Below are 7,827 nucleotides of genomic sequence, written 5' to 3'. Positions count from 1 at the left end.
ATAATGTCTACTTGATAAAGTCTCCATAGAAATTCTGGAATATGGGGTTCAAATAGCTTCCAGGTTGTTGAACACATAAACATGCCAGCAGAGTGGTGAACCCCAATTCCATGAGGGTAGAAGCTCCTGCTCTTGGGATTGTTGTGGACCAGTTCACCAGGCTGTGCATTTATTCTGTATAACAACTAGTAATAGAAAACAGTGTTTCCCTGAGTTCTGTGAGTCATTACAACAAATTTTCAAACCCGAGGAAAGTTCCATGAGAACCCTGAATTTGCAGCTAATTCAGACAGAAATGTGAATGACCCAGGGATCCAGTACTTGTGAGTGACTTTGGACATGGCCAGCCACAGGCCCTTAACCTGTGGGATCTGTGCTAACTCTGGTTTATAATACTGGAATTGAGTTTAATCATAGGACACTCGGTGTCTGCATAAAATTAGAGAATCACTTTGTATGAAAATTGTCAGAAGTGTTTAGAAAAGAAACCATTTTCTTTTAAAGTCAATATGTATCCCCATAAACCTGGGATGCCCAGAACATACCTTGTCTCTTTAAGGATGAAATAGGAATTATATCCCTATCCTATATAAATAAATTAATGGATGAATTCTTGTCATTGACAGGAGGGCAGAAAATTATTCTAAAACAGTTAGAGTTCTTCACTATATTTATAACCAAATGCTATGATTTTATATATGTGTATATGTAATTTTGATTCAGAGACAGACATTGTTCCTCATCCAAGATTACATAACATTGTACGTTTTGGCTGAATATTGGTTTAACAATGTTGTAAGCTTCCAGGAAGTGGGGACAGTTGCATTGAATTTCTCTTTAAATTGTCTGGTGCTGGCCCAGGGCAGATGTGCCGTAAATAACTTAGGTGAAGGCTATGCATCATTTGTGCCCAAAGTATCCAGAGTGTGTGGGAGAAAGGTTGAGAATTTTGCTTGTGCTGGGCCAAGAATGCTCTAATAATTATAATCTGGGAAGCAGGTCCTCACCACACTGGGATTTGGGGTACTTTGTGCAGAAAGACAGGTGCCCTGGTGGCTGACTGACAAACCAGAGGAAACGTATTGAATGCAGTTGAGGCCAGCCATTTGTCCTTCTTCTATGAGAAAGAATCGTGTTTGTTACCGGAGGTTTTGTAGCCGGGAAAGAAGTACTGATAGAAATATTCTGACATAGTTCATATTTTTCTAGGTTTTGTTCTTTTCCAAAGATTCAAGTGTTTGTAAGAAGTATATATCATTATGATACTGTAGAGAAAACAAAAAAATGATGGCTCATGTCCAGACTGGTGTTCAGCTGAACTCTAATCATCTAACTTTGAGGAATATCTTATCCTGCATTGTCCTTTTTCTTTCATCTGTACAATGAAAATATATACTCACAAATCTTACCTAATACAATCATTGACAATATGAATGAGCTAATATAGACAAGGTGTTTAGGTTAGATCTTGATGCAACGTTATAATATTAACATCATCTCTGCTTTCTCACTTGTTTACCAAAAAGTTTAGAGGAAGGGGCTGTATAATTCATCTCCTAAAGTTCCATTGTTTTAAAGGCTTTGACATAATAATAATGGTGATAACAACAATGATAATAGATAAAATTTATTAACATCTTATATGTCAACCACTGTGATTTTATATTTATTTTCTCATTCCCATCACAGGGAATCTAGTCATATTAATATGTCCATCCTACAGATGAGGAGACTGATAACTAAACTGTTGATTAAAGAGATTTACTACCTTGCTTAAAATCAAATAACTATTAAGCAATGAAGTTTAAATTTCATCTCAGTCTAACATCTGGGTGTTCTTTAGAAACCACTTTGATATGGGTCCTTTAAAGGGCAGAATTTTATAAAATATGATTAAATAGTTAAAGGAACACATTAATTTTCAATAACAATCATTTATTTTTCACAAAAGGTTTGTTTTATAAATGTACTTACTGATAATAATGACTTTATATTCATTTCAGCATTTGGAAATTTTTTTTCTGTGTCTTCCACAGGTGCTAGAGAGCAATGGTCTCCATAAGACAATAAAATGTGATGCTTGGTATCTGTTTCTTTAATTGAACTTTTAAAATATATATCATTTGAATAAAACTATAATGACTTCATTAACCTATTTTGCCCTTTCTCAAATATAATGACTATAAATGTGATAGGAAGTTAAAATTGTCCATTGCTGGAGGAAAGCAACCAAGCTAGAGTGACCAATAAGCTTATAAGTTTATCTGACAACTTTCCCCCCTCAGCTAGCAAAGCTGAAACTAGAAAATCATTTAAATATCTAGTCATCTATCTATGAAGAAATTAAATCATTAAAACTCAGACTCAGAGTGTCAACGAATCAAGTTTACAGAAGGAAATCTTAAGTTTTTATTTCTTAGCGTTTTCTAGCTTATTAGTAATGATAAAACATTCTGGCTTATTTAGTTATATGGAAGGTAATGGATATAAATTCAGCGATTTTCAGTGGCAAACTTAAAATGCATTCCCAAACTCAATATTTTATCATAAAATAATTTTAAAGTCTAGTGAAAAAAACAAACCATTAAGCAGTCACATGTGTGTAGATTCATTTGCTAGATACCATCCAAGCCAGATGCTGTACAAACTATAAGGTTTTCCAGATTTAGTCATTTCGCCATCTTTAAAAATGAAGGTTAATAGAAATCCTGGGATGTATGAGGTATGTCTGGGAAAAGTCTAGCCTTTGTTGATATAAAGCAGTTTGTGTTACACTGATGGAACCTGGCAGCCAAGGGGAGTGGACTCGAATACACGTGCATGAACAATGACAACTTCACTGTACTAGTCAGTGGGTCAGTAGATGCTGTTGAGTGAGCATGTATACTGTGTGGCAGTCACATTCAAAATTACTGAACAAGTAGAACAATGAATCTACATCAAATTTTGCTGTAATCTTGAACATTTCTCCATGGACACTATTTGGATGATTCAGAAGGCTATAGGTATGATCAATTGGCGATCGGCAGCTTCATCATGACAATGCACCCGCTCATGCATCACTTCCATGCAGAATTTTTTGTTGAAACATCAAATCATCTAGGTGACTCAGCCTCACTCCTTACAGCCCACATTTTATGCCGTGAGACTTACAACATTTTACAAAATTAAAATCACCTTTGAAAGGGAAGAGATTTCAGACCATCAGTGAAATTTAGAGAAAAACAGCGGAGCAGCTGATGACAAGTGGGAGAACTGCGTGCAGTCCAAAGGTACCTACTCTGAAGGACACGGAGGAGTCATTGTCTTATGTACACACTTTCTTGTACCTTGTATCTTCAAAACTATCTCTGTGTCTCATATTACATAGATACCTTTTGGACAGACCTTGTATATACCTCCCAGCAGGGGGATAAATAAATAAGATGATATCAGAAAAAGAAAAAAATAGCTATCAAATAAAGGCCATGGGTACCCTGCATTTATAATGGAAAACAACAAAATACCTCTCTCTCCCTCTAGCTCACACACATAAACACACATACAAGATCATGGCCATGGATTCTAAAAACAAAGACCTCTAATATACCTGGCACAGAGACCATTTTACAATATTTATATGCTTTATTGGGAGAAGATTACAGGGAGTCATATATTACAAAATTGAAATAGTTCTTTCCAAGAAGATGAAAATTTCATTTTCTCTATATAGTCCACAATCACTTACCTCCCCCTAAAGGCCAACTTCTCAAACAATTACTTACTCTCTTTTGCACTTGCTCTCCAGTGTCATTCACTCACTTATAACCCATTTTACAAAAATATACATATGACGAACAAACCACTGGAGCAAATGGCACAGAAAGTGGTTAGAAAATCAAAATTGGCTTATTTTGGTGTAGAAATAAATTTAAGCTTGTTTGCAAATACATGGTCTCTACACATTTGTGTGAACATGATCTAGAAATGATTCCCAGTCATGCCTCATTTTGAAATGCTTCATTATTTTGTTAGGGCTGAAAAAAAGGACATCTATCTTCTTTCAGTAAACGTAGTTATGCTCTGAGTTAGTACAGTGTCTTCTTTTTCAAACCACACAAATACAGGAAGAATCTAGTTCGGGGTGAAGAGGGATCCTAAGATTTGATGTGCAAACCAATGCTTTGCTCTCTTGTTATGATCTTTCCTGGAGCTCTGAGTTCTCATCATATGTAATTATGTATTTTAATGAAGAGTCTGCCCCAAAACCAGATTACAAATTTCTTGTTACTAGAAAAGGACTTTATTTGTCTCTGTAGCACCATTAACAACTGGAACTGGTGTTTGAAAATAGCAGGAACAACAAAAATGTACCAGTTGACATGATGTTGGAAGACATGGTTTATGGAATGATTATTACAATAGTGGAAGAGACCTTGGCCTCACCAAGAAATCCATGTAAATGACCTTGTAGTCAAAATAATGTAATAATTATAATCTTCTGTGTTTTCAGTGACAGCAGCAGCCATCCAGAACTTCAAGGGAAATGCTGTTTTCTTCTTATTTTGTCCTGTAGCGATACCCTTGGACAAATTTTTGATATAGGATATGTTAACACTGGCAATGATGGTCTTATGTTCAACTCTCTTACAAATGTTGGTACTTTCCTTCCCAGTGTGCAATATATTTTGTCAGGTTCCTACTGTAAAAATAGGAAGAAGAGCTCAGACATATAAATAATTCACATTGCAAAGAACTGCAAACTCAGATGAATCACAGTTACTTTCTCTTTTTTTGAAGAGCAACTTTGTCAGAAAAAAAGCCACAGGTGCAAACTTATTTGTATTAAAACATGACTGATTAATAACCACAAACCCTTTCTGTTTATGTGTATTGGAAAATATGGTACATGCTAACCATAATACATTTTCTCTGGGTGAGAAACATGTTTGCAATATTGCTCCTTCCATCACCACACTTCACTGCAAGGGTTTATTCTCCGAATAACCTCTTTCTCTTCAGAAGTCTTCTTAGTGGCCACAAAACGTGTCTTTCAAATTTGCCACCTCCTGAGACCTTTCTACCAGCCTTCCTTCTAGGTTAGTCGTTGCTACAGGATCGTGAACTCTCTTCATCTGCAGCCTTTCTTCCCCGTGATACCTTTCAGTCAATCCACAGAAAAAGCTAGAAAAATCTGGTGACCTGGAGTCACTGAAAGCCCTGGTACATTGGAATGTGTACACAATATATATGACTTCAGAGTTAAGGACTTAGGTGGTTCATCAATGAGGAGCGGATGAGGAATGGAATAGGTAGATAGATATTAGATACGGAGAGATAGCAATAAAAATAGAGAATATAAATATAAATATAAGAGAGTTATACTGTGTATACTGTATATACTAAATAGAGAAAAAGTTGCATGTACCAGTAGAAATATGTTTGAAAATATAAACAAGCATTCTCTCCTGTAGTTTTTACATTTTATTTTGTTTTTAAAATAATTTACGGTGCCTCTTGTTTGCAAGCGTGCAAAGAAATGGACGTGCATTTTCAACAGTCTGCCAGTAAAAAAGAAAGTTCAAATTTGTCTGTAGTGTGATTTAGCCATATTATGCCATACAAATTAGAAGCCCCCAAACTGGATTCTAGGAATTTCTCAGAAGAAATATTTGTAGGTATGTTTATGATCACCTCAAGTATACTGAATACAACACTTTCATAATAGTGAAATTTTGACAGTTATACGAATACTAAACAAATAAATGATCAGACTGATTATATATGTATACATGTGTCTATACCCACTGGAAAAAAATGCAGCCATTAAAATGATATTACAAAGGACTGTAGTATGATTAGGACATTGCTAATCACCTAAAACATGAAAGAGTGCTTAAGTTATATATATATAACAAGATATATACTCAGAAATGGGATTGCTAAATCATATAGTATGATTCTATTTTTAATTTTTGAGGAATTTCTAAATTGTTTACCATACTGTCTGAACACATTTTTATATGTGGCCTTATCTTACTAAAGATATAGTTTTTCCTGAATAAATGAATGAATTAATGAAGAAGTTATGGGATAGTTGGATGACAATTAAGTGCACAGGATTAGTCATGGCTAAACCCCCTCGTTCTCTGTTCACTCCTGCATATGGAGGTGATCTAGCTGCTCCATGTCTCTTCATAACTAGAAGTTATGAAGGAAGGATTCTGCATGTTGTTCACACTTTGAACAGACACCATATAGATGCATATAAGAATTTTTTAATACAGAGATATTATGCAAGACACACAGAGATCTCTCCCTTGACATAGACTCAGCAAAATGCCAAATAAAGTGTAAAGTGTGGCTGGAGTGTTTAAAGCTAAAAAAAAAAATGGGCTAGTATGTTTTTCTACCAAGAATGATGACCAAAAGTTGACATACATTCTGTGTTCAAGAGGGTGTGAGAAATACGATTCCTATGAAAGTGTGCAATACCAATAGTCATTCATGTTATAGTGTCTTTTTCTAAGTACTCTGGGTTAAAGAGAACTTAAAAAGAAATTTGGAGATGCACCAGACTTGCTTCTCAGAAGATAAGAAGCTAAGGGTGATTTTATAAGAGATCAGGAACAGCGTCATGCAGTTTTCGCAGAAAACTGGAGAAGTCACAATCACGACTGAGACCCGTACAGAGAGATTGTTCAATACGGGTAAAGTTAGATGGACAAGCTGCAGCTTTGATACTCTAGATACACGTACCTAGAGTATCATTCAGGTGTGCCTACTACTGTGTTTTACAATGCAGACACAGGAATTTTAATAGATTCACAGATTTGGCTTTTCCAGGGGAAAGGGGAGGCTGAGTTTACAAGTAAACAAAGCTGATGAGGACAAGGATTGACAGCTATTTTACGTTTTCAGTGGTGGTCATAGATTTCTTTGAAACTCAATGTTTTCACCACAAAGTGGAAATTAAGAAAACTTTCCTTCCAGCCTGAAGGATTATTATAAACCTCAAACAACTCATGTTAAGAGTATAAGCAATTCAGCAATATAAATATATAGATGTATGTGTATGCATATGCATTTATATTATTATTAATATTTAAATCTTCACCTGAGTACATTTTTTATATTGGTTTTCTAGAAAGAAAGGACGAGAGAGAAGGGAGAGAGAAAAACATTGATGCGAGAGACAGACATAGGCACCCAGACCAGGATTGTATGCACCCAGACTGGGGATGGAACCCTCAACCCAGACGTGTGCCCTGACAGCAAATTGAATTGACAGTCCTTTGGTTATGGGATGATGCTCCAACCAACTGAGCCACACTGGTCAGGGTGAGACTACTATTTTTGTAGCCTGAGCCATCTGATTCTCTAGCACTTCATAGTTACTGTGTGCATGCACCTTGGTTTCCTTCTCTCCTGTGTCTCTTGGGCAAACATTACTGTATATGTATTTTAAACAGAAGTTGCTGTTTTGTTAATTCCAAAAAGACTTCCTGCCTTTGACCCAGTTCTACTGCTTTCCTTAGATGTTTAAAAATCTTTTTTAATATCTTCACTCTCAAGATCATCAATTTCTCTTTTATATAGATAGATTTCCTTTGATATTCATGTGTGATACTTTCCCAGAATTTTCTTTTAAGTCTTAGGCTTTATACTCTATACTGTCATCCACTTCACCATGTACTTTTCATAATTTCTTCTCTTTTTCCTTCAAAAAAATTTTTATCTTCAGCAAAACAGTTCCATTTCTTCATTTCTACACGTGAGCTAATCGAATGTGAAGTGTGTTGCGGAAAGTATTGTTCCGGTTCACTATAGAACATGGAAACACAACAA

Source organism: Sturnira hondurensis, unplaced genomic scaffold (assembly GCF_014824575.4).
Source record: "Sturnira hondurensis isolate 20B ecotype Veracruz unplaced genomic scaffold, ASM1482457v3 Scaffold0010428, whole genome shotgun sequence".
NCBI classification, from domain to species: Eukaryota; Metazoa; Chordata; class Mammalia; order Chiroptera; family Phyllostomidae; genus Sturnira; species Sturnira hondurensis.
This window is presented reverse-complemented; position numbering follows the sequence as displayed.